This window comes from Zingiber officinale, chromosome 8A (genome assembly GCF_018446385.1).
Source record: "Zingiber officinale cultivar Zhangliang chromosome 8A, Zo_v1.1, whole genome shotgun sequence".
Lineage (NCBI taxonomy): Eukaryota > Viridiplantae > Streptophyta > Magnoliopsida > Zingiberales > Zingiberaceae > Zingiber > Zingiber officinale.
The window spans coordinates 22,156,136-22,180,225 of NC_056000.1; the positions used below are offsets into that span (position 1 = coordinate 22,156,136).

The 24,090-nt window shown below is 33.8% G+C and overlaps 1 long non-coding RNA gene across 1 annotated transcript; it reads left to right on the plus strand.

Annotated features, from left to right (window-relative positions):
- Window positions 1-21,365: 21,365 nt before the first annotated feature.
- On the plus strand, window positions 21,366-22,477 carry LOC122012076. Its single transcript, XR_006120112.1, has 4 exons — window positions 21,366-21,451; window positions 21,936-22,144; window positions 22,250-22,316; window positions 22,424-22,477. It is a non-coding gene; the product is annotated as an uncharacterized LOC122012076 (long non-coding RNA).
- Window positions 22,478-24,090: the final 1,613 nt, after the last annotated feature.

Genomic DNA, 24,090 nt, shown 5'->3' on the forward strand with positions numbered 1-24,090 from the left:
TTTTATTTCCTTCTACTTTATCTCTAGAGCTTCGTGCATACTTTGATGCTGATTGGACTGGTGACTCTACGAATCTCAAATTTACCATTGACTTCTACGTTTTTCTTGGTTATTCCCTCATTTCTTGGAAGAGTAAGAAACAAGTTGTTATTTCTAGATTTTCCATAGAAGCTGAGTATCGTGCAATGACCTCGACTATTTGTGAGATAGTTTGGTTGTGTTGATTACTTGCGGATATGTGTATCTCTCTTTATCAACTTACTCCATTATATTGTGATAATCAGAGTGCTATTCAAATTTTGCGTAATTCAATTTTTCATAAGCGAACGAAATATATTGAAATTGATTGTCACATTACACATCATCATCTTCAGACTGGCATCATCACATTACCTTTTGTTCTTTTAAATCTACAGTTTGTCAATATGTTTATCAAGGCACATTCCGCTTTATGTTTTCGTTTCTTGTCTGACAAACTCTCAATGCTTCTAACTGTAGCATCGTAAGTTTGGGGGTGTTAGATTATATATATTTATTTGTTTATAACTTTTAGGATAATTTAGTCTCTTTTTTTTTCTTTTCTATTTAGGGTTTAGGGTTTCTTAATTTAATTATATAAAAATTATGAATTTTAAATTTAATAATATAGCTAAACAATTTAATGTATTTCTAATTTAAAAGTTATAAAAAATACGGCAATGAACTATAGTCCACCAAATGTTGAACTACTCAATGAGTGAATTATATCGAAATATAGTCCACCAAATGCATGATGTGAAAATGGACAATAGACTTCGCCACTGTTTACTTCGGCAATCAGAAATTACGAAGTAATATATGATAATCAACTTCGATAATAAATTTGATGCAGTAAATATAATTTTATACTTTATAGGTTTAAAAACGCGGACCTCACTTCTAATTTTACTTGACTTTTTACTTCATAATATATATTCAGAGAAGTAATAAGTTATAAAATAAAGTTTATATGGATAATTGATGAAGTAATAAGTTAAATGAATTAATATTGGTGTTATATTTGGTTAAAAGTTGAATTGGTTTATTATGAGGATTTTTCACCGAACCCTAAACCTTAGATCTGCCCTTTTCTTCTCGCGTTTTCTCTTCATCGCTTTCTCCCCGACGCGCGATGGCCACTCGTCCCAGTTTCTCCCTGACGCGCAACAGCCACTCGACACCAGCCTTCTCCTTCGTGCCCCTCCCCCGAAGGCTACCTCCTCCTTTGGCGTTTCTCCCCGACACGAGACGACAGCTTCTCCTTCGGCATTTTCTCCTTGACGCTGAGAGTCACCCGACACTAGTTTTGTTCCTTCTCGACCCCTTCTCTCCTATGTTGTGCCATTAATGTTCTTCCTAGGTTTCCTATGTTTGTATGTGAACTTAGATCATTCCCAGTTGGCTTTCTCAAAGAATATGTGTCATCCATCTAAGAGACTTTTAGAATTGATGGATAATTTTACCCATGTCATGTATCTTCTTTATCCACTTATCCATGTTACCAAGTTGCTTATAGTTGCTAATTCCATTATATTTCCTATAAACTTTATTGCATGGTAAAGCAACCAATTTCATGGAAAAATATAGAACATGGCACCTTAAGAATGACACAGGTACATACAGAATAAGCAAGATTATGCTGCTCTTTTAGGAAACATTCTTGCTAGTTTAGTGTTCGGCTAATGAAGTTCTCAATTCAATATACCAAAGATTTGAGTTGCTTGTGTATTTCTAATGTTGGTTTGGTTTTGGTTAACTTCTCAAGCATCTGAATCATGCTTATCTAACCTTAATTTGTTGTTTTGTACAATCAGTTTCAGAAATTTTATTGTCCTGCAGGACCAGTTGCTGAAGATATGTTTCATTGGCAAGCAACAATTATGGGTCCACCTAACAGTCCGTATGCAGGGGAGTTTTTGTTGTCACTATCCACTTTCCTCCAGATTATCCCTTCAAACCCCCTAAGGTATTGTTGGCATAAGAAGCAAACAACAGGCATGCACCATGATATCAATGTTCTCAATATAGAAACAGAAAACATGTGCATGCTATGCCTTGTGTCTAACATATAATTTCAGTTTTGTTCCCTACATGTTTTGATGACAAATTAGTTAAATAGATACAGATTTTATTGTAGGTTATAAAATCTTACCCAATGATATCGTATAGTTTAAAATATATGCAAATGTGTGTTATATAATTCAGGGTATTGTACAAATCCATTAGAATGGGACACATGGAAATATCAGTTTCTAGGGAACATATGTAGAAATTTGATAGCATATTTGTTATTTTTTTCATATTAAGCTGATTCTTTGAAGTTGATTACCGCAAATTCCTGATGGATGCTTTATTTCAAGTTGGATCAAGGAAGATGGTCTCAAGCTTATGTATATCACATAGATCCTGTGCTTAGGTTCGTTTGGGCTATATAATGTATGGGATACATCTAAATGCCATGCAGGATCAAATGCAAGATGATGACTAAGTTGGTACTAACTGGTACTAATTCTTTGGGTCTCCTACCTGCCCTTCATAGAGATATGTGGTGTTTGGTGTAGTTAGTTCCAGACTATATCTGGAATCAGGATTATACCCATAATTGAGCTGTTGATCCACACTTGAGAATCTAATTAATTATGTCTGACACCTTAGGCTTGTATCGATCTATAAGGGATTTAGTTTATTTTTGTTACTGAATCTTGCTCAAAACAGTTAGTACATTAGTTTGGTTTCAAAGTATCGACTTTGTTTTATGGCATGGGAACAGAATACAACGACTTTTGTTCTGATCTTATGGTATAGGAAACAATTTTATAGGAATCTTGAGAACCCATTTTTTTGGGAAAACATAAATTAACCCTATGTATCGGGATAAAAATTCTCTTTTTTGGTAATTAGTTTTAGACAACCTCTATGTAAGATATAGGAGTTTAGGTCACCTCTACTATGTATAACTTGAAGCAACACTTAGCACTCGTCTTGCCATCCGATTGGACAACCGGGAACACTATGGACGGGTTAGAGGTGTGGGTGGATGTGTAAAACCCCAACTCTACTTTAAAACTGCAAAAAGTAATAGGGAATCAGTCCCAAAGGATTCGACCGACAACTTCAAAGAACAATTGGAGGAGAATAAGAGTTTGAAGGCTAAAGTAGAGAAATTGAAGGCTCAACTTGCTCAGGTAATTAATGATCGAACTTGTGAGGCTGTGATATCGAACAAGTCCTCAAACATGAACGACCATAAATGGAGAGATGATGTGGAGGTTTATGAATGCAATCAAACTTGGAGGTTTTATATTTTACAATTTTATGTCAAATTGATTCTTTTTTTTCAAATTCAGATATTTATATACAATTTTTTATTATTTTTAAAGGGAAGAAAATGTAACTTGACCGTGAAACAACGTGAAAAAGTGGTGGCGTACGACACAATACTCTCATAAGGAGGCCCAAATATATTGATTCATCGTGTTCCACTTTGGGAAGAGAATTTCAAGGTATCTATTGATGTTGTCATAGATGAAGGAGTAGAGCTCCCAATCCCAATTCGGTCTGGACCAACAATTGTCAATGATGCTGTTGGAGCAATTGTTGCTTGGACTAAAGAGTTGGTAATTTTACCAATGAAAAAGGTACTTTCAGTTTCTATGAATAATTGGTATTTGAAAAAAAAATCTTAATTATCATTTGAATACTCATATGAATATTTTAAATTATTGTAGAAGAATGTGCAACTACAATTATTTGCTCTATTGGATATTCATGGTCATCAGGACAAGTTCAAGGAAATTGAAAAAACATTACCGATGACATGAAAGTATATCTATTTATATGTTGTCAAATTGATGTCGGAAGATGAGAGTATACACATAGAATTTGATGAAGCTATGTTTGGATGTCCTAAAAGTGAATGGTTGCTAAGAGAAAATATCTTGTGCTTTATGGAGATGAAAGAGATAGGTGCTAGGTAAATTTTGGTTTACATGGGGTATGCTATGTCTTAAATACAATATTTGTTCAAATGATATGATTTGTTTGCAATATTTATTCACATACTTTTGTTTTGGTTTACATGAGGTATATTTAGATTTGTTATTACTTTATCATTACCTTGCAATTATCTTACAGTTACCTTTACAAATACTTGACGAAAGAAAACAGAGCTGAGTATGTCTTATTTGTGGATCCTAGTCACATACCAACATGTGGTGTGGGCTAAGAAGACAGTAAATTGTCACAACATATTGCTGAGCAGTTGAGAGCATCAAACAGAGATAGTATCTGCTTCATTCCATACAACACTGGGTAAGATTTTAATTATTTATCAATTCCTACTACATATTAGTCAATGTTATATTTTCATTTGTCCAGGTACCATTGGATCCTGACTATAATTAATGAAGATAAGAATAAGATATATTTATTGGACTCTTTGGGTAATAGGAACCGAGATCATGTTTGGCAAACTATTGTGACCAAGTAGGTAGTAGATTATGTTGATTGTGAATATATACATTAAATTCATTAGACGTTGAAAAAATAACTTTCTATTTTTTACAATGTAGTGGGGTCAAGTTATACAATGCATCAAGGGGTATTTCAAAAGGACCTGGTTTTAAACACTTGACGGTATGTATTGTGACTATGTATTTAGATATCAGTTAATAATTCTTATTATTTGGATTATAACTTATTGATGACATTTTCAATTTGATTAGGGTAATCTAAAACAAAAAGTTGGTGTTGAATGTGGATACTGTATAATGCGATACATAAAAGAGATAGTCTTGGATGAATATCCCCAATTGGAGATAAAGGTGAATTTCTTCTTTATAAAATATCTTCTTTATGAAATATTGAATCATTTTACATTGACTCTCAAACTGTTGTTTATGTTTCAGTTTGCAACATAAAAAAAAACAGTATTATAGTCAATCTCAGTATGATGAAGTCAGAAGTGAATGGAGCGAATTCGCCTACTTCTATAAAGGTGCTTAAGTGTAGGTTATGATATAAATTTTGGATTGTATTTAGAGATTTATGGATACAAAAACTTTTGGGTTATGGTTAAATGTGTATTTTATGAATACACTTTTGGATTGTATTTGATACATATTTATGATATATTTATTCAATTTTGATAGTGAAAAATATTGTGTCGTAGTAACACATTATCATATACTCATATACTCTTTTGGTAAATTAAAATTGTATTGTAGTAAAATATTGTCAATTACTTCGACGGTACAAATAAATGATGGAGTAATACAACACAAAAGACTTCAATAAATTTAAATAGTGGCGTAATTAAAGAAACTATTTACTTCACTACTGATCAAATTTGGGAAGTAGTTCGTATCAATTACTTCGACTAAGTCAAATTATACGGAAGTAAAATAAAATATTTACTATACCAAAATTCAATAAATGTGACGTCGTATACATATTTTACTTCATCAAATAACGTAACCTATGAAGTAATATATCATCAATTATTTCGGTATTTTTATTGGTCTTGATGAAGCAATAGAGTTTTTTTACTTCGAAAACGGTCCGATTTTGAACCAGTTTTGAACCGGTAATAGACTTCGGTAATATATGGTGAAGTAAAAAATTTACCATTTTACTTCACGTGCGTCTAGTTTGGTAATTAACTACCTATTACTTCGGATAATATCTGAAGTCTATTAACGATTTTCACATAGTATATTAGTTTAGCAAAAATGAACAAAGAGATTATTATTGATTCTTTATTTAAGAGAAATACTTTTTTTTTATTATATGCTCGACATTTTAATAAGACATATCTTATTTTCGTATAGCTATTTAATTATTTTATGGATGCAATTCTATTTGAGGGCATGGTCATTCAATAGATTAATTAAGTACCCCTGGTTTATTTTTTAATCTTGTAGATGTGCTTTGAATTATCATAAAATTTTGTATGCATATATAACATACCCAAGCCTACTAGGGGAGAATAATTTGTTTATATAAAATATAAAAAATATTTTGGCAATAAAATCAAAATCAATGATTAAAAAGTTAACTATTTGACATGAAAATTATGCATAGTAGTAATTCTGAAGCATGAAATTTCAAACAATTTTGATGTAAAAAAATATGATTTTAAAAACATTAAAATTTGGGAACTAATGTTATTATTTAGTATGAGTAAATTTCCAGTAGTCCTTCCGATGATTACTCATTTAATGATTATTTTACAAGTTTAATACTTTTAATCTAAATTAATACACCACAACAAACATTAATATCAAAAGACTAAAAATACGCTTTACATCATCAAATACTAATAGAAATATTATTAAGAAAGTCATCTATATAACTGATACCAAACTCTTCAACCTGAAAGTTTACTTTGTCCAAAACATGATTAAAGATAATTTAAAGCACAAAAATATATTTAAATTTTTTGAAATATATTTTAAGAAATAATTATTGTTAAATAATAAAAATGAGAGTAATTTCTAAATCTCATTAATTGTTAATCTGCCTTGGAGACGGATCAAATTTATTAATTAAAAATAAAAAAATAAAATAATTTGTTTTTTTTTAAAAGGTGTACCCAACTGCGGATAAGCACAAATTTGACTGAGTGGTGCAACTCGTTTTCTTCGCACGTCGTTCAACCGTCAAATCCATGAAATTAATGGCCTGTTGACCAAAATTTAGAGGAGGAAACGCCGTCATTTTGCATTGAAAGCAAAGTTGGTTCACATGCACCGCTTTCCCAATCCTCATTTATTAATCAAAATCGTCTCCGGAGCAATCGTGCCAGATTAGAATATCTAAATTATTATTCAAATATTTATAATTTAATTTTTATTATAATATATTTATAAAAAGAATTTTTAATCATCAAAAAATTTTTCGTAAGACCGAACCGATAATTAATAATGTTACTAGGTTTATTTTAACATTTATTAATCAAAATCTAATTCACGGACAAACGTAGTTAGCTCGTCGTAGGATTGTAAATGAATCAAGCGCTCGTGAATAAGTTTATTGTGTAGCTTGATAAAAGTTTGTTTATGTTCGTTCAATATACACAAGATTAATTAAATAAATAAATTTAAACAGCTCGTTAAACTAAACATACAAGTTTAAACATATAAGTGTTCAGCTCGTTAACGTTTATGAACAACATTCATGAATAATTTTCATGAACAACATTCGTGAATAATATTTACGAACCATATTAATTAATAAAACTCTTTTAATATACTAAATAAATAATAAAATAAATAAATTTAAATTTTTAAGCTCAATAACTAATTAAATAACTAAAAATTTCAAACAAGTTTGAATTGAGAGTCTGATAACATCTAAACAAATCAAACTCGAACCAAGCTCAAGCCAAGCTTGAATTGAGAGTTCGATAATATTTAAATGAATCAAGCTCAAGTCATACTTCAAATAAGTTCAAGTTCGTAAAAAATAAATCAAACTAAGATTGAATAATCATTTTAAAAATTTGGTTTTTTTTCAACTCGGCTCGACTTAACTTGACTCGGTTCGATTATCTTATCAAATAAGTTTAAATATTCTAAAACTCGACTCAACTTAAGTCGAGTCGACTCAGCTCGTTTACAGTCCAAACGAACCCTAGCTCGTTGTATGCTTTGACGATTGCAGTCGAAATTATGAAACTCGTTTTAAATAAATTCACTGAGAATTTGCTTTATAAATTATCCTCCCTAGATGTGCCTCTGCACTAGTTCAGGTTTGTTGCATGCGCTTCCTTCGGTGAATTCCTTCTTCACTGCTGTGTGCTCCAATGCACTACAGGTAGGTCATTCCCCTTGAACGAACTGTCTGCTGCTACGATCCTTTCTACATTTGTTAGGCCTCTGTTGTTCTTGAAAGGAATAACAAACTTAACAGTTGTTTTGTGTGGCTTGTTTTTCAACATGTTTTTGTATATTATTATACTACACTATCAGTATACAAGTATTCTATTGTCAGAGTTTGAATAAATTCAGGGTATTCAGGATTATTTTTAAGTATACGCTTTGTAAATAATATTATTAAAGAATTCATTGTATAAGGAATATTTATTTAGTCCGGTGCACTGTGTAAATAATATTCACTTTGTAAATAATATTATTAAAAAAATCTAGTGTATCATGAAGAAATATTTGTTTAGTCTAATGTATCAACATGATGGGAGCAAATAATTTTTTTTAAAAAAGTGAGTGCACGAGCTTTGGATTTGTTTTCTAATTTATTAAAGGATTTATAGAATTCCTTGACAGTGGTAGCTCCCTGACAAGAGCAAATTTGAAGAACTAAAATCCAACAACCATAAAAAGTAACAACAAATTTCCTAATAAAGCAGTATCAACCATTTTACCTACCAACAATCTTTAGAAACTATTTATGATCTTTAAGGAAATTCACTTCTAACATTGCTGCAGACTTTGTCAAGTTGAAAAGGTTCAACGAAGAAAATTAATTTTCAAAGTTGATAAAAAAATTATATTTCCTACTCACTTCGCTAAATACACACATCAAAATCCACGAAAGAAAGAAAATGAAACTAAAGATGATAATTTTCTCCACAGATTCAGGTCCTGTGAAAAAAATCCGAAACGAGAATGAGGATCCTCAATTTATTTAGGAATGGAGTGGGTTCGGGAATTTTTTTGAGGGGATAGGGGCGGGTTCAAAACGGGTATGGGGATACTGTTCCCATCCCCGAACCCGCCCCAAAAATAATAGTATTAATATTAATAATATTAATAATATTAATATAGGGTTGAACGTCGGGCGAGTTCAGGACATACTCTCTAAACCAACCCCAACAATATTTTGGCCGAGACCTTTGGCCAAAATCTAAGTCATAATCATGCAAATCATAGTAAATCTCTTACACAATTTCTATATCTCATATAAAAATCTAACTATAACTTAGTATATGTCTTCGCAAGTAGCTCTCATACCACTGTAAAGATATAACACGCTAAACACGCAAAAAATGCAGTGAAAAAACAAACTAGATCCTCTCCATAAGATCCTTGCGAAGGAAATAAACCACATATACTAAGTTAAATTAGAAGAATTATACCTTTGTTGCCTGCCTTTCGCTATCCCGATAGTAAGGATCTCAGCACGATCAACGTTCGTGTCTCTACGGTATCCATACGAACACGTTTTGTTCGTCTCGCAAACTCACGATTTGAAGAAGAACCACCACCGTGGTACTAGCCACATATGGAGGTTCGGCCAACAGAAAATTCAGCCAAGGAGGAAGAAGGGAAGATCAAAATCTCATCACTAAAATGAAATGCCAAAATCCTTTTATATTCATCCAATGAATATCAAGGGTTTTTTTTCCCTTTAGTCTTCCTCCTTCAATGCATGATTAAACCCAATTAATTATCATCATCTTCTTGCATGATTAATCCAAATTAATCATCATTATATTCTTGAATAAATGGATTCAATTGAGTCTAACTCGGATTAGACTCTATCCAACTCAATGAGTCTAATTAACTCAAATTGGACTCATTAACGCAATAAATTTTAGGGCTAATGCTAACACTTAGCACATCAAAATCGATAGAAAAAGAAAATGAAACTAAGGATGACAATTTTTCCCACGGGTTCAGGACCGCGGAAAAAATCCGAAACAGGAACGGGGATCCCCGATTTATTCGGGGATGGGGTGAGTTCAGCAATTTTTTTAGGGGATGAGAGCAGGTTCAGGGTAGGTATGGGGATACTGTTCTCATCTCCAAATCCGCCCCGAAAATAATAATAATAATAATAATAATAATAATAATATTATTATTATTATTATTATTATTATTATTATTTAAAAAAATATTAATAATAGTGTCAGTAAATAATATTGATAATAATATTAATATTAAAAATATTAATAACAAAATTATTATTAATATTAATATTATATATTATCAGTAATACTAATAGTAAAATAATAATAGTATAAAATTAATTTCAGAGATGAGAGCAGGGATGAGGATTTGATCCCCATTGGTTCGAGTTCGGGGAATCCCCGAACCCGAAAAAGTGTAGATAGGGGCGGGGTTGAAATTCAGGGATGGGGATGGGGATGGAGATGGTTGTTGGTACCCCCAAGGTTGTTTTGATATGATCAAACAAATTAAGTTACGTCTTGTTATGGTTTGATCCCTGTGTCTAAGTGTGCAGGAGCTTAGGAGCACAGGAAATCGAGCGGAAGACGCGGCTAGCGAGAAGGACGGCACGGGAGAGAACCGACGGGCTGGTGCGCCTGAGGGGTGAGGTGTCGCGGAAGAGTACACCAGTGGACGATAAGGACATGCGCAATGTTTGACAAACGAGAAACCGGAGCGGAAGCCTGCTCGAGGAGAAGGTCGGAAATTGGGTTTGGGTGAGCCCTATTTTGGTTGACCGAAATCACCCAGGTGATCGGAGCAGCGGAAGAGCTAAAGTGGAGCTATGGAGCTGCTAGAGGTGCCTTCAACTCCTCCGGAAGAGTAAAGTGGAGCTATGGAGCTGCTAGAGACGCCTTCAATAGGAGTTGAAGGCGTCTCCGCGACCTTCAAGTAGAAGGCACCTTCAATGGCTGAAGGCACCTTCAACCAGCCATGGAAGGCACCTTCAACCAGACAATTCTAGCCGTTGCGGAAAAGGATAAAGTTTTATTTTTTGTCTTGCTAGAGGCGCCTTCAGCCCGCGGATAAGTTTTTCCAGGGGCTATAAAAAACCCCTAGACCTAGGAAAGATAAAACAACTTCTGTATTCATTTCCTAGCAATAGTCTGAGCTATTAACGAGTGTAAAAGGCTTCTCCGCCTTAACTGAAGGAGACTTTTTAAAAGCTTTCATTTGTCTTGGATTAACAACCACTTAGGTTGTAACCAAGTAAATTCTGGTGCCTCTTTCTTTAGTTTCTTATTGTTTAATTTTATTTTCTATTACTACTAACTTGAGTTGAAAGATCGAGAAGGTGTTTAGTTTTTCTATTTCAGGCAACTCAACCCTCTCCAGCCGGCCTACCCGGACCTACAAGTGGTATCAGAGCCAGGATGATTCAGGAGGACTAACCGCCGAACGAAGGACACAAGATGGCCGAACTCAGCATCTACCCACCAAAGTTCGAGGGAGAGTTCACGAGCTGGAAAAAGAGAATGGAGGTATTTTTCAAAACAGACTTCGATTTATTATTAATAATGAAATTCGGTTTTGAAGCACCCGAAGGCAAGGAAAAGTATCAATGGACGAAGAAGAAACAAGCTAACTTCGTGACAAATGACAAAGTAGAGTTTCATCTACTGAGCGTCCTCCCGCCACAAGAAGTCAACCGGATTAGAGCTTATGGGCCCGCTAAGAAGCTCTGGAAAAAATTCTTGGAACTTCAGGAAGGAACCTCGGAGGGGAAACTTGCGAGACAGGACTTACTTCATAACTAAATCAGCAACCTCCGATTAGAAGAAGACGAAACCATTGCACACCTTCACTCGAGGATTAAGGAGCTCATGACCAGATTTTCGAATCTCGGAGAAAAGGTAAGCAACTGAGATTCGCTAAGGTATGCTCTTAATGCATTCCCTAGAAATACGAAATTGGCATCATTAATAGATGTCTACTATATCTCTAAGGATTTAGAATCTATTACCTTAGAAGAGTTATTTTCAACTTTTGAAGTCCATGAATCAAGATGTACAGATACAAAGAAGGAGCCGAAGCATGACATGGCCCTTAAGGCAAAAATGGACGAACAAGATTCAGAGTCCTCTCTTGATGACGACGAAATGGTAATGACGATAAGATGTTTTAAAAAGTTACTTAAATCTAGAAAATTTAACCATCTGCAGGGTAGAAAGAGAAGAGTAATCATATGCTACCACTGCAATGAAGAAGAGCACGTTAAAGACAACTGCCCTAAGTTAAAGATCAACGAGAAGGACAAAGGCAAGAACAAGAAGACTATCCAAAAGAACAAATACAAGACCCTAAAGGTGACGTGGGACGAAATATCGTTCGAATCAGAGGTTGAATCCTTTTCTAGACTTGCATTGATAGCAAGTCATCAAGAAGATGAACACGAACACTATAACAAAAACATTAAAAGACAACGGTTAAAAACCGTTGTCGTAGGTCCTTTAAAACCGTTGTAATTGGCAGTGTTGTTAAAAGTGGAGGACTACGACAACGATTTTAAACCGTTGTCTTTGAATGAAAAGACAACAGTTTTGCAACGATTTTAAACCGTTGTCCTTGAATGAAAAGACAATGGTTTAAAATCGATGTTGTTTAGAGCATTTTTTTAATAACATTGCCCGTTACAATCGTTTTTGGGGATACGACAACGATTTTTAACCGTTGTCTTTGAGGGTGATAGACAACAACAACGGTTTTAAACCGTTTTCTTTTAAATTATTATCTTTTAATACCAATCTATCATATTTCATTATAAATATATAATAAAGAATCATAATCACAAAAGAAAGAATATTCCCCACATCAATGTCATTCAAAATGTTACTTATACAAGAATTACAATCACAAAAGAAGAAACGTGTCTCATGTTTAAATAAAATTTATCTCAATACAAATAAACAAATAAGTTCCATTTACAACTAATGAACAATAGCCAACTAATGAACAAGTCCCATCACAATCTTCAACTTGTAGGATTTCATTAAACTCTTTTTTCTCACTTGCTAATTCTTTTATACCAACCTTTTCCAATATTATTGATCATCAATTCCATAATAAATCCAATTTTCCCCACACCAGCTCCATCAAAAAGTCCAATCTTTCCACCCCTTTGATAAGACACCAGGAGATCAACAACCTATTGATATCAAAAGAAATACACTATTATATGTATGAAAAAACTTGTTCTAAAATATGTGTTTACCATTGTGTTGTAAAAACTTAGTAGTTATATGGTAATTCCTTATATGAGCTATATAGAAAAGTCAATCAGATAATTTGGACCCATAAGTTCTTATTTTATCTTTCTAGTTTATAAACAGTGAAAAGAGATGTTGTTCTTTCAAAGAATCGTTTCGAAAGTTATAGTAACGATGTACAACTGTTGGATGACGAGTGCTTCGGCTTCTGGCCACCGTCGGAGCAGGAGCAAGACGCAATGGCGAAGTTTGAGTCGCTGCAATTGCCGTGGATGTAATATATTCCAAAAATCTATGTCTAATCGATGAATTAATGACAGTGCGTGTGCAATATATGAATAATTAGATCTAGAGATAGAAACTGAAACTGAACAATGCAATATATATATATATATATATATATATATATATATATATATATAGTCTCTTTGCTTAGATAAGAAAGCAATATTGCTTCTTCTCTTCAACTGTTCCAATTGAATTTTTAGAAAAAATTTGAAACTTACTCTGTTTTTTCTCATTGCCAGCCGATATTGGTGAGAGCGACTAAGTTGGTCATCTTCATGAAGTAGATTTCATAAATTTAAGATTGTATTTTTGTCCTCTTTTGGACTCTATTTTGGATTGCCTCTGGTTTTTGGATTATCATGTCTAGATTCTCCTTTATCAAGAAAAAAATCTATTTAATAATTAGGTAAAATCTAAAAGAGAATAAGGAAAAAATATATCTAATATCATATGGCCTCATAAAATTTCCATAACAAGAAGAAACACCCTACAAAAATTACATCTAACATGGAATCTAATAAAATGACAGATATGGAATGTCAGATAAAACCATAATCCAGAATAATAATTTGTATTTCATTTAACAATAACATCTTCTCATATAAATATTGTTAGAGTCACAGGTTACAAGGTAGAAAGTTAGGAATAGAGTAGATTTCACAAGCCAAGCAAACATGGTGACCTCACAAGCATCTCAAAACTGTTATATACACAAAACAAATGGAGCTAATCCACATAATTAGTCTTACAGTAATGTATTTACCAACAAATGATATATATGGTTGAATATCTCAAAATCTTAAAATGTTGGAAATCACTTCCTGCATTTCAGAATAAGAATAATAATAATAAAGATGTTCTACCTGGATGTCATACTCACTGAAGTATTAATAATCATGATATTTCCTAGGAAAATATATGTTAGGATAAGATCATGAGTCATCAGCCATAATTGGATCTACAAATTAATTTTATGAGAAAACTGGAATGGTTTATGCATGTGCGTATCCAGTTGGGGTATCCATATAAGGCGACCAATTTTCACAGCCATGATTAAATTAATAGTATCTCACAGTAAAAAATAACTTATGCATTGCAAAATAAATAAAAAAATGTAATATGAAATGATATAACATAACCACCACATAAAAAAAATCAAGAAATAACTAAATTCAATTAATAAAAGAAGAATTCCTAACATGGTAATTATACCATAGCCTTAGAAAGTAGTAGTTTAACTAAAGTTAATATCTTAATTTCATTTCTTTTAACATTTTCCAGTGAATCATCTCTATAACTCGAATGCCTTCATCAACAGATAAAAAGAGGAGATCTAATCCATAGTTGTGTCGACGATTCGACTGTGACATAACATATGCAAGAACAATTGACTCTGCATAGAAGAAATTTGTCATTTGTGTGAGAGGAAATTTGAAAAAAAAATCCATCTTTGAACTAAGGTAATTCTAATTAACTAGAGAATAAAATTATTTACTCTTGGAACATGACAGTAAAAGTTTCTAGTAAACTCTTGTAGAAGCATTGTGTTAATAGAGAAGCTTCACCTTGTATATACAAATACATTTTTTGTTAAAAGGGAAAAGAATAAATATGTCTTGGCATTTGATACTTATTAAATGATGTAAACACAATCTTGTGACATAATAGATTAGTACACAGTTTTTCTTAGGAAATAATAGCATGTCATGATGTTATTTAAATTCCATCCAGAACTCATATACTAATCCCCTAGTGCTCATACCTTCGCAGAGGATCACTCTTTGAGAAAACCACTACTGAAAATCCCAGTGTCAAAATCAGCACTATAAAGAACCTAAACAACCAAAGTCAGCATATGAGTTAGAGTTCTACTTGGCTGCAGGTTCTGGTCGAAACCAATATATGAATAAAGTTTCTAATATTAAGGTATGAAAACAACAAAGGTTCAAGGAAAGAAGAAGGTGGATACAGTACATCAAAATTGTGAAGCCAAATTGTGAAATAAATCAATAGATGAAAATGCATAATGATTATGTATGTCTACATAGGAAATGTGGTGGCACCTCAATCTCTTCTGTTGGTCTTTCCACTATCCGCCAATATTCACCTTCAATATCATCATCGGCAGGTTCCTGCTGGCAGGACCTTAAAACAAATTCTGCACTTCTGCTAAAATATTGTCTCTTGAACTCATCTGCATACGCCTCAAAAGATTCCAGAGTGAAATATGGACCAGGTACAAATCCAAACCTCTTAACATTGTTACAACAATTAGATTCTGCCTTATCCTCTTCATTGGTATTCTCTGTTTTAAGGGCCTATTCTTCTTCCCCTCATAAAGATATGACTTCTGCCCAAAAAAGGAGAAACATAACCCACAATATGTTTTCACTAACCCCTCACTTATTAATTTCTAAAATGATTCGTTCAAGTAATAGACCTATAGGACCATCTATCTTCCGTACACTAAAGAAAACAGAATTCCCATAAGAAGGAGTTCTCAAGATTCTAAAGAGCTGCTGTTTAGCATCATCTTTTGACAAGTGTTCCTGCAAGAAAGCACAAATATAAATAAGCAATAAAAGATGATGATAAATATTAGATAAAGAATATTTTGCCAAGATCTTTTTTAAGAATATAGAAGTGTGTTACTTGATTTACAATCAAGTCAAAAATCAAGAAATGGTAAACACGGAAGCAGCCTTCCTAGCCACCTCTGTGATTACTGGGAATTGTTTCCCATGAAAATTTGACCTTCTCTTTGCAAGCACACCCTAAACATCGATGGTCAACAACAGATTAACAAATGTACAGCATAAACATCATCTAGAAAAACACAGTATACTAGTTATTACCTGTCTAATTGAAGATCTAGAATCCATGAATCCCTGTAGCATGGTGTTACCATAGGAAGGATTCCTATTCCGAAAGCCTTGGTGTTTAATCTAAAGTCAAGGAATTTTGTCATCAACTATTTAATAATTTGAAGGAAAATAAAACTTTCCTGGCAAGAATATATTCACTCACAGGAGGCCTCGGAGGTCTTTTCCCTTTAGCAGAATTTTTCTTCGACATTTTAATAATATCTTCTACAATAAATGTGTGAGTCGTATTAGGACTAAGTTATTCAGATAGAATAACTTCAGATGCAACGGAAAAAGTTCTCGGCATACCTAAGCTCATGCTCATCTTCTTCTCAGTCATTGCAATTGCCTCTTTCTTTAACGCCTTTGTTGCCATCTGCACATCCAAAACTATGAAATTAAGAAGCAATGCCCCTCCAAAATATATAATATGTAGAATCAACCATAAAAAAGAAATTACTCATCAACGAAACAATTGATAAAATGAATTAACTCAAAGAAAAAGTCGAAAGTTTCAAGTTAGGAATCTCCAGGTATCAAGCAACAAGAAAAGAAACTGTAACACCAAAACAAACTAGGGCCAAACGCATCACAATAGAATCGAAGGAAAACTCACCAGATCGTAGAGAGGTTGCTGTGAAAGATTGAAAGGAGGGAGGAATTCCTGAAGATCCGTCGATTTTAGCGACACAAATTCTAGGGGTTCATCTGCTACGAGTCGTGAAGGGAAGATGGGTTTAGGGCTTGGAGAGGAAAGGAGAAGGGGTGGCAGGTTTAGGGCTCGGAGAGGAAAGGAGAAAAAAAAACGTGAAGTAGGTGAAGAGATCGACGAAAATGCTTAGGGATTGAGAAGGTAAACGGGGAAATGCAGCGGCAAAAAAATTTTGAGGAGAGGGAAAAAAAAACACGGCGGCAAAAAATGGCAAAGGGAAAAAACAGCGAAGGAAAAAAATAACTGTATTCAATAACACGTAATAGACAACGATTTTCAAAAACCGTTGTCGTAATTTCAAAAAAAATACACACATAGACAACAGTTTTTAAAAACTGTTGTCGTAGCCTTTAAAAACCATTGTCGTAGCCCCAAAAAAGCATAAATAGACAACAGTTTTTAAAAATCATTGTTGTAAGCTAAAAAAAACTACTAAAAGACAACAATTTTTGTTAAAACCGTTGTTAAAAGGCAAAGAGACAACGATTTGGCATTAAACTGTTGTCGTTTGAGCGTTGTTGAATGAGGATTTTCTTGTAGTGGAAGAAAGCTCGTCCGAAATGAGCATCGAGAGCATTGAAGAATAAAGAACGTCAATAGAAGAAAGCAGCAATTCAGGGGGAGCTACAGATAATGAGATCGACAAGGTAAGTCAAGTGCGATCTCTTCCACCTGATAAGTTGTTTAAATGTGTTAAATTATTAACTAAAGAATGTTGCAAACTTGAAAAAGAAAATAAAGAGTTGAAATTAATTCGAGCAAAATCTTGTCCATTAGGAGAATTTGACAAAATAAAATTGAAAAATGATATTTTGCAAAAAGAAATAAAGAACTTGAAAAATCATGCATGCTCATATAATACAAGTAGTAGAAAATTTAATGGTCTAAATTGATATTTTTATTACCACAAAGGGCAAGTTAGAAAATTTTCTCAGAAATATATATGGTAGCCCGGTGCACGAAGCTCCCACCATGCGGGGTACTGGGGAAGGATCCATTGTACGCAGCCTTACCTTGCTTTTTGCAAGAGGCTGTTTCCAGGATTCGAACATGTGACCTTTTGGTCACATGACAACAACTTTACCGTTGAGCCAAGGCTCCCCTTCTTCTCAGAAATATATATTAAAGAAATTTCTAATTAACCCGGTTGGAAGGAACCTATATTGGGTTCCAAAGACTTATCTAAATTAAAAGTTTAATTAGACTTAGGGCTTTTAGAGAGTACATAAAATATTTGATTTCATTATGAGGCTTTGTCTAGAAGTGATTGATGATCTAATAACCAAGAAGGTCTAGTGCCTCGCCACACCCTGGAAGCCAATTAACAAAATAAAATATTTAATTGACTAACTGATAAAACATTGAATAATGATTAGATAATGCTTTACATAGTTGTCAGCATTTCTCAAATTTTTTCCTTAGATTTTTTTTTTGGAAATTCCTTTTGCAAAACTTAAAGTTTCTAAATTATTTACAGTGCAAATTTTTCTAAGTGATATCAAACTTATTTTTTTCAAATTTTTTTACAATTTTCAAAACACTTGATAAGTTTTTTAAAATTATTGGAAAATCAGTATTTTTTTGTTAAAAAAACTCTCTTATTTAAATTACCCTTAGATTTTTTTTACCTTATTTTTCATGTGATCAAAGGGGGAGAAGGGAAGATTAAGTCTAGGGGGAAGTAGTTCAATTCAAATTTTAAAAAATTCTTAAATTTGAAAATCTTTTTGTACTAAATTGCATACTTGTAATTTATTGCTTTAACCTTATATTTGTTTACCCTAAACTTAACTTTGGTTGCTCACATCAAAAAGGGGGAGATTGTTGGTATCCCAATGTTATTTTGATATGATCAAACAAGTTAGTTAGGTCCTGTTATGGTTTGATCCCTGTGTCTAAGTGTGCAGGAGCTTAGGAGCACAGGAAGTCGAGCGGAAGACGCGACTAGCGAGAAGGACTGCATGGGAGAGAGCCGACGGGCTCGGTACGTCTGAGGGACGAGGTGGCGTGGAAGAGTATACCGGTGGATGAGAAAGACGTGTGCGACGTTCAAGGGATGAGAAGTCGGAGCGGAAGCCTGCTCAAGGAGAAGGTCAAAAATTGGATTCTGGTGAGTCCTATTTCGGTTGACCGAAATCACCCAGGCGATCGGAGTAGCAGAAGAGCTAAAGTAGAGCTATGGAGTTGCTAGAGGCACCTTCAATAGGAGTTGAAGGCACCTCCGTGACCTTCAGGCAGAAGACGCCTTCAATAGCTAAAGGCGCCTTCAACCAGCCATGGAAGGCGCCTTCCATGGCCATGAAAGGCGCCTTCCATGGCCATGGAAGGCGCCTTCGACCAGGCAATTCTAGTCGTTGTGGAAAAGGATAAAGTTTTATACTTTGCCTCACTGGAGGCGCCTTCCAGCCCTATGGAAGGTGCCTTCAGCCTGTGGATAAGTTTTTCCAGAGGCTATAAAAATCCCCTGGACCTAGGAAAGATAGAACAACTTTTGTATTCATTTCCTAGTAATAGTCTGAGCTATTAACGAGTGTAAGAGGCTTCTCCACCTTCACCGAAGGAGACTTTTTAAAAGCTTTCATTTGTCTTGGATTAACAACCACCTAGGTTGTAACCAAGTAAATTCTGGTGCCTCTTTCTTTAGTTTCTTATTGTTTAATTTTATTTACTATTACTGCTAACCTGAGTTGAAAGATCGAGAAGGTGTTTAGTTTTTCTATTTTAGGCAACTCAACTCTCTCCAGCTGGCCTACCCGGACCTACAATGGCAAGACCATCCCCACCCCACTCTATTGCTATCCCTAAATAAAATTGTGGCACAAGCAAGGGTAAGACAAAAATGAGATCAAGATTATTATATGTGCAAAGGGCATATTTGCAATGCAATGACCGATATTTTGTTTGACCAATACTACAACAAGGAAACCACAAAGGAAATATGAAACCCACATGAAGCTAAGTATCAATCTGAAAATGCTATAAATAATAAATTTCTTGTTTCCAAATTTTTTCAATATCGCATGGTCGACATTAGAAAAATTATTGAGCAATTCCATGAAGTCATACACATTTATAATCAATCTGGACAACATGGAATGCATATGGATGAATCTATTATTGTGTCTTTGGTGATTAACAAACTTCCTAATTCATGAAAAGATTATAAAAATAATCTTAAGCATAAAAGGAGAACTAGCTTGTCTATAGAAGAATTGGCTAGTCATCTTCGTATTAAGGAAGATTTTCATGCTAACAATTTGAAGGAACAATCCTCTAAGGTGCTTGTGGTGGAGGAAGTCAAAAATTCACAGAACAATAATAATGGTAACTCCTCTAAAAATAAAAATAGGAAAGTTGATGACAATAAACAAAAATTCAAAAACCAAAAGAGAAAAGGCAACTGCCATCATTATGGTAATCTAGGGCACTACAAAAGAGAATATCGTATCCTGAAGAAACAAAATCAGCCGAGATGGTCTGAGTATGCGGTGATGATCATGGAGGCATGTTTGGTTGAGGATTCTCAAGATTCGTTGATTGATATCGGTGCTACAAAATATATTTGTATTAACTGAAACTAATTCTCTACCTATTCACTGCTAGAAGAAGAGATAATTATCGATATGAGAAACCACTCTATGACAACCGTCAAAGGAATTGGTGTTAGTGCACTAATAATCAAACTTATATTTTTGATATATGTCAAAGAGTTTAAAATCAGAACACGTGTATTTGATATATTTGTTAAGTGTGGAGACTCAAGTACCTTGATGGATCTAAACACCAAGTAGAAAGTCTAGATGGGTCGGGAGGACCGGACTGGCAGAAAGTTCAGATTGGTCTAAAGGATCTGACATCTAGCAAGAGGACTCGATGGGTTAGTGTAGACCAGACATCGAGGTGAGGAAAGACCTAGTGGGTCAGAGATCGAACGCCAAGTATGAAAGTTTGACATATGGTAAGTATGGTAAGCTCCTAGAGTGAGCGTAATGAGGTCGTGACCCAGTAGACACTACAAGAAAACAAGGTATCAGAAACAAAATTTTAAAACGGAACAAAAATTTGTTTTAAATTTTAATAAATTATAAACGGATTTGCTACGGAAATATTATTTCGTTTAACTTAAAAAAAATTAATATAGAAAAAAATTTTAAAACGGATTTTAAAATAAATTAGAAACAAAATTTATAAATTATTTTTTATAAACAAAAATAAATACGAATTAGCAACAAAATTTGATATGAAACTAGTTTTTGTTTGTAAATCTATTTAAAGTTGTTTTAAACAGAAAATAAATCTGTTTATAAAGTATATAATATGAGAAATAAATTATTAAATAATTATAAATATATTTTATTTTAAATAATAAAAAAGCCTAAACCTATTTGAGCGTTTCTCTCCCAAATCTCGCACTCGCGCTTTCTACTTCGTCGGCGCACACGAACGATTTCTTCTCCGGCTACACACACACGATTTCTCCTCCGGCTTGCACGCGATCTTCTTCTCCGGTCCCAAATCAAGCACGACTTTAAGACAGGCATGGCTCTGACTTAAGGGGCAAGCGATCTTCTTCTCTGTCTCCAAATCACGCATGCACAACCCTCCGGCTTAAGGCGCACACGATCTTCTTCTCCGGCGTTCTTTCTACGATCCACTGAACAAGCTTAAGCTCAGGTATCTCATTTGCTTCTTTTCCAGCCTTCTTCTCTGTTCTAGAACGCGCAACACCAGTTGTCTCCTACTCATGCGATCGAGGTCATTCGTGTGACCTAATCGCGCGGTGGCTATTGCACACGAAGCTAGTCGCTTGCACGACCTAATTGGTTGCTACCTTGGCACTACCGCAGCCACTACATTGGTTGCCTTGGTCGTCTTGGCTACTGTCTTTCCCCTGCCGTGGCCTTGGTCATGTTTTTTTTATTTATTGTTTTATTAATAAAATTATTTTTTCAACAAGATATTATTATAACAATGTTTTAATATTGTTGTTTTCTTGCTGTGCATACAAGTTGTCATCCAATTGAAGCAGTAACAAAACTTGATTTTTTATGTTCTTGTTTCTTATATAATCTAATTCTAGATTGAGATTGTCATAGTTGTAATTATTGTATGTTAACTATATAATCTCAAGTAAACTTATCATGATGAGATGGATCAGGTACTATAAAGTATAAACCATCATACCAAGAGTTATTCATGCAAACTGATACAAGCAATGGTCATGATTCAACAATTTCTGCTTGTGAAAAGGGTTATATTTCTGACTACCATCGATTTGGATGGCTATGATTTTTAGCTCTCTGCATACATGCACTTGGACGCTTCAAGGATCTTGTGGCATGTACTAATGGACTAGTTTCTATACTGGTTAGTCTGTGGAACATATATTTCAAACTTCTATGCCAGTGTATTTTATTGTAGAAACATTTTCTTCACTTCCAAAGCTCCTTATTACTGTTTTTTCCCATGTAGGCTATACTTATTCTCCATTAGCCCAAGCATATCAGGAAATTTAGTATTCAAGACTCACCAATCTTTGGTAATTACATCCTGTACCTTTTTTTTTGTTTCCAGTATTGTGAGTCAATTATTTGTATACTGTTTCTCATCTTAGTTGTGATTGCTAATATGGCATTCCATTTTCAGCTAAACGGTCAGATAAGGGAGTCAACCTTTTAGCTTCTCTATGCTAGAAAATATAATGCCTCAGAGGGCAAACTGCGAGGAGTAATGGAAATGACAAATAACTTGATAGTGGGCATATTTAAAAAAAAACCACAAGAAGCTTCAAATGCAAGGAATGAATGTCTAGCTTATATCGACACAGGTCTTAAGCCATCTTTACTGCTCTTTTACTTCATACACTTTCTAATATTTGTGTCATAATAGTTATTTCTATGTTATAGATGGCTTGACTTATTTTGATAACCTCTTGGAGGAAAAGTCATTAAAGTCAAGTATATTTATCTTAGAGAAAGATTATGAAGATGCAATCCTTAGCTAGATGAGCGAATGTTTGTTAATGACAGTGAAAGTATAGTTGGTAGTGGAAGCTTATCTGGAGGTGCTATTAACATGTGTGGAACAAAGGTATGGTTATGCAGCAATATGCTTCTAATTTATCGCAATCTGTCTGATTGTTTGATGTTATTCAATCGTAGAGAAAGTATGAGTTAATTGCTTCACCAGCAAAGTCTATCACAAGTCCATTGTCTCCACTCATGTTCTCCTGGTTCTCTTTGGTCATAGGATGAGGTGGGAAGACAAATTTCAGATGATAACGTGATTAATAATGCAAGATGCGAAGAAGATAGTTCATCAGTAGTTCGACAAAGAGGACCTAATCACGGGTCTCAAATTCCAACCAATATTTATGAACGGACTCAAATAAATGTGGTTATGAATAAGTAAGTCATATGACCTTTTAAATTTATTAAGTTTTGATACTTTTGTATTAAATTAATTTTGTTGTTATAATATTCTTAATTTTGTTATCTTTAGATTTGTCGAAAATGAGGTTCCTCGTGAAATTACAAATGATATAAAAGGAGTGATTAAAGGAATATGGCCAACGTGGAAAAAGGTGCCTAATGATATTAAAGATTTACTTTGGAAAAATTTTAAGGTAAGTAATACATTTTTTAATTAGAGCAGCCATTGATTATTTATTCACATATGATATTATATATAATCATTGATTATTTATTTGTTTTGATGCAGTTGAGATATAATTAAGATAATTTTGCCGACAGAGAAATGAAAAAGGTATGGAATGAAAATTCAAGTAAGAGATACAGGGCATCCATTCATTTGGCTAAGAAAGTAGCATTATCATCTGCACAAGAAGATTTAGGAAGGAAACCAGACATATTAGATATGATAGGTAGAGGACCTGATTGGATGGAAGCTAATATATGGAATGACTTGGTTAAAATTCATTGGAATAAAGAGGATCATAAGATTAAATGTGAAATTGCATGGAAGAATAAAATGACAGCGAAGGATGAGTCTACTACCAAGCATACTGGGGATTCAATTTCTTTTGGATCACACCGTGAGAGAATGGTAACTCTCCTTTTCTAACATGTTTATTCCATTAATTTACACATTCGATAAATTTATTATATATTTGACATTTAGATATAAATTCAATGTATCTCATTTGTTTTATTTTATATTGACATGTATTATATATGATTGTAGAAAAAAGATTTGGGACGAAATGTGGATGAATTTGAGGTTTTTGAACGAATGCATAAAAGAAAGCAAGGTATTGGAGAGTTTGTGGATAACAAATCAGCTCGAGTTAGTGT